This window comes from Phodopus roborovskii, unplaced genomic scaffold, assembly GCF_943737965.1.
Source record: "Phodopus roborovskii unplaced genomic scaffold, PHOROB, whole genome shotgun sequence".
Taxonomy (NCBI): domain Eukaryota; kingdom Metazoa; phylum Chordata; class Mammalia; order Rodentia; family Cricetidae; genus Phodopus; species Phodopus roborovskii.
The window spans coordinates 415,795-421,054 of record NW_026126783.1 but is presented as its reverse complement, the minus strand read 5'-3'; positions in this window follow the sequence as shown (position 1 = coordinate 421,054).

Here is a 5,260-nt window from a genome sequence, read left to right as displayed (position 1 = left end):
TGTTTTTTTTTTGTTTGTTTGTTTGTTTTTTGTTTTTGTTTTTGTTTTTTTTTGTTTTTTTGTATATCCCAAGCAATTCAAGTAGTACCTATTGTTGGGATTCACACATTCACAATCACACTTCAGACACCCACATGTGTGGTCATACCATACATAGATAGCATACATACATTTTTCAGCTCTCCATTTCTTTAGAACAAGATTATTTTGTTGAAATAAAACATCCTTAATCGAAACCACTTATAATATGGCTGCTATAGATAACCCTTAAATTATGAGCATTCAAAATCTGAACAAATTTCAATAAATTCAGCAGTTTCTGACAGGCTGTATCAATTTTTCCATACACCTGGCTGGGTGTTAGCCACAGCAGTAGTCCCTAATGTTTAGAGCCTCCTTAAGTAGTCTATTAAGATCCTCACCCACATTTTGCCATATCAGGGGGTGAATATCTGGTCCTTCAAGAATAACCTAAGGACAATTTTTAGAAACAAAAGCAAAGAAACTTGCTAACTCTTTATATGAAAGTCTAATTCCTGTTTCTCGAAAGGAAGCCTTGAAGTCCCTAATGAACTTCACTCCCTTGGACAAATATTGACCTATTATTACTGAACAGAATGAGTGGGAACTCACCAGAAATCAGCGTGATCATGAGCATTGAGGACGGATTCCAAATAGCCTTGTTGCAGCTCGCAGGTCTGCAGGTCCTGCACTCTTCTCTGTGCCCACTACCGACTTTCTTCAGGGTTGGGGGACTCCTTTTTGTAAAAGCCCTCCCTCAAGCAGGATGTTGAGCATCAATTGCTCCCACCAGCAGGGCCTAGTTATTTGTGGGTTGAGGTGGGCTAGAACCTGAAAATAATGGGAGAGAAAGAAGGAACAAGACCAAGCAATGCTTGTCAAGGCCTAAGTTTATTAGGCAAAAAGAGGATTTTTTAAAGCAAAGTGGGGAGCAATTGGGGAGGGTAATTGTACCGACTCTGGGGCTCTGGTTGTCCCAGGCCATAAACATCAGACCATGAACATCTGCTTTTCTCAGTTCCTGGTGTATGGTGCATCTCAGTTCCTGCGGTGAGTGGAACAGACTATTTGCTAAGGAGTTTTCTGTTTTAGCAAGATAAGGCTCAATTAACGTTTTAAGGTGTAAGTAATTCTGCAAGATTATGTGACTCAAGGCTGGCTCCCAACACACTCATTACTTTAACAACATAGAAAACCTCATTGAAATGATTGATGTCCTTAATTCCAATCCTACACATTTCCTTTGCATAACATAAAGCAATTCATATTGTAGGAAACTCACAATATTAAATATTCACAGGTGAAAACATGTTTCGTTAAAGGGTTCGTTTAATGTCAATTATGTGATGCCAGTGCATGGATTTTGTGTCTGATCACACTTGTTCCCAAGAATGTTAGACCCTTAAGTTATTCTTGAAGCAGGAAATACAGAATGTTCTCATAATCCTGACATAGGTCCTGGCAATGAACTTTCCATATATTTTCTTGTCCGCATCTCTAACCCTGTACATATCAGACATCCTTTGTCTATCATCTTGATATGAAGTGATAGGGAAGAACTCATGAAAGAGAAAATCAAAATCATGCAAACATTTTGATGGAGATTTTAGCCTTCAAACTTTATTTTCAACAAACAAAATGGATTTTTGTTGAACTGGGCCTTACTAAGTTCACTAGACACAAGATAAGTGACAAATGTTTCACAGATCACAAATGTAATCTGCAACCCAAGAGAGAGAGATCATGAGAGAGAGGGAGATGAAAGAGAGATAATGGGAGTAAAAGAGACATCACCCCAAGCTTCTCCACCTTCTGGTTTTATGCTCTGTACCAAAGGCACTGTATATAAAGCTGGGGGAGAACCCTCCCCTATTACTGGTGGCTATGTTTGAAGCTCTGATTGGCTGAGTAACAGGACTAAATGAGCAGAAAATGCAAAGAACTTGAGGGCAGTGTTTGGATCAGGGCTACCAAATATTTTAAACTCTTTGTATAGATACAGAAGCCAGTAGGGTTTCCATGCAACAATCTAGGCTCTGTGGGTATGCCAGGGTTGTTTTATGTAAGGCATCTTGCTTCTTGCCAGGAATGATATGGGGAGGAAGGATTCAGGAGTTGGTGGGATTGCTTTTAGGAGGAGGTGTGGTTTACAAGTTCCCCTTAGGTGCCATTCTGTAGAGCATCACTTTGTGTAAAGCCTCAGCATTAACATTGAGCTGCATGTGGAGAGATGCTGGTTCCAGTCCTGCCAGTGTTAGGTAGCACCATTAAAAGCACTGCACTAGGGTGTAAATGGGGACATTCCACTGGATTCACCTCAGTTCAGACTTCACCCAAAAAAAGGCCTATCATTGCCTCCTCAGAGTAGTGGAAAGGAACAAGGTCTGCAGAGAAATTTGGGAGCATGGGCTAAAAGGAGGAAGAGTTAGGAGAAAGAGGAGAAGAAGATGGGAGAGGAGAATAAGAGACATCAAGAAGACTGAGTTTTGGAAAGAAGAGAGAACAACAAAAGAGATACCATATTAGATGGAGATATTTTAGGTGTTATTATGGGAGATTACATTCTCCCAAGATAACTATCTCCTAAAATTTGTAATGAGAGCATTTGTTTCCCCTAACCAAGTCATAGCCAAATCTCTGGAAGTTTGCCTACCCAATATAAGATTTTATAGTTTGTGGAGAAACAGTTCAAAGACTTCTGCCTATGAATGCTATCTCTCCTAAGAAGTACAACTATGGATTAAAAGACAATAAGACTCACAATTATTCATCAAAAGGTGAGTTTTCCATTGTTAACTTTCTTCAGGAAGGTGATAATCCATTTGTTAGAGTAGACTGAGGGATATTTGGATTGCAGTTCATCTCTTTTGTGGCAGCAGTCCAACATTAAAAATGAGACACCTAAAACCTTGCATACACAATGTAGTTTCAGCATTTTATTATTCAACTCTGTGAAGAACTAAGGGATGAAGCAGGGAGTTTCACACAATCTTTTGGGACTCAAGTGAGAGACAAGTTGTGTCGACTATGGCAGACCATTTCATCATCTGATTATGGTATTATTTAATTATTAAAATAGGACATTAGATAATCAATGATCAGTGGATTATTGTTCAACAATGTGGGACTCAAGTATTTTAGACCATCTAAATATTAATTATGTGATTAAATTATTTAAATAAATGATGACAGCATTGTTTACAAGTCTGGTTTGTAGCCACCTTAGGGAAGTGGATTATGTGACATCCATTATTTGACTATTTAGTTATAAAAAACAATGATTATATCATCCCTGACACCTGGAATTTCATCCTACCTTGTGGGGTCAAGTGCCACAGATCATCTAATTACATAATAAAAGTATTTTAATTGCCAATTCATGTTAATACCCAAGATAATGTAAATATTTGTATAATTAAGCAAACCATTACTCCACTATTCCATAAAGAGTCCTGTAAATCTCCCTCTTGGGCTGTTAATGTGCAATATCATCACATTTTATGATTCATTGTTTCAATTGATGATGATTATGTCCTTCATGACTGGAGACTGGCCATTCTTCCCTGCCAGTAAAATGCTACATCACCTCTTTATTGTGACAGTTATTTAATTATTTAATTATTTAAATTATTTAAACGATGGACAATGACATCATCAATTACCATTTGGGTGCAAATATCTGTCAGGGACATGGTTAGGAAGATTGTAGACATGGAAATAGCAGGTTCTGAATGATCTATGCATCACCCAGATTACTAAGGATGCTGGATGATTGAGTCCAGAAGGTTGCACGGTGCCCTCTGAGAAGTACAAGGACTTCACCAAGGCCGGCACGGTGGCCTGGGTGTTGACTACCTACTCTTCCTCCACATCTTCACATCGGTTGAGATCTACCATGAGAAGAAGGAGTGGCACTAGGAGGTCGGCACCATCACCAAGACCTGGCAAAAGGATGACGACTCAGAACATGAAAGAACATCTCTCTCTCAGCTCTGCGGGTGATGCCTTTCCTGCAGCCATCTTTATAGCTGATAGCAACATTTTAGCAACTACTGCTATGCCAGGTATAGGCCCATCATCTCAGGTACTGCCACACCCCAACAGAGATTCAGGCACTGGGGATGATGTCAGGCTGACAGTGTTCACCAGGCAAGACAGTATGGTTATCTGATTATTAACTTATGGAATTCTAAAAACCCGTGATGACAGCATAGTTTATCATGTCTCCCATGTCTGCCCAGGAATTGATGATACAAAAAGTTCAACTACTTACATATTTAAAATTGTTATTATTAAATTGTTTCATTATATAATCTGTGAACCCTGAAGTTTGGTGCCACCTTGTGTGACTCAATTGTGACACATGATTTAACTATCTGATTATTTCATTATTCAAATCTGTCTTTTACTACTCCAGGAAGAGTGGAGTCTGGAACCACCTTGTTGGTCTTAATTGTCTCTTGTGATTTCATTATTTATTTATTTAATAAATGGGGATATCATTTGTTATCTCTCTAGGACTGAATTACGAGGAATTATCTCATTCATTCATTTTTTTGTTCAAATCTATGGTTAAAAACTCAATGATCTCTTCAGGTTTGAGCAATCTTGTAGAAGTCACATATAAAACATCCACTTGTTTAATTTTTACATTTAATTATTAAAATCTGTCATTATTTATTCAGGGATCACATGAGATTTGGGGCTCCTTATGGGAGTCAATCATGCCAGACCAACACAACATGTAATACTAAACTTACTTAACTGTGAAATTAGGAAATTAAATCTTAATTCATCATTTAATTAACATATTTAAAATAAAGGTGATGTTTTGGACCGTAAGATAGTTTGGAGTCAGATTTTTGGAGTTGATGATGTGACATCATCTCAGTACTTGACTATTTAGCTATTTAAATAGACCATTGCATCAGAAATAGTTTTACGAGGTTGGTGCCATCTTGTCAGAGTTAATATAAAACTCCAACTAATTAATTAGCAATTTAAGTTTTTATATACATAATTATTCCAGGAAGAGAACAGTCTGACTTCTCCATGTGGGATTTAATTATGCACTACCATGTCATCATTCAAATATTTTTCATTTTATATTAATTATTAAAATCGATGAAAATGTTGTCCTTCATTACTGGAGTCTGTCCATTCCTCCCTGGGTGTTAAATGTGTGGCATATTTAATTATCTAAGTATTACTCCTGGACAATCACTGGAGTTTGGTTCCA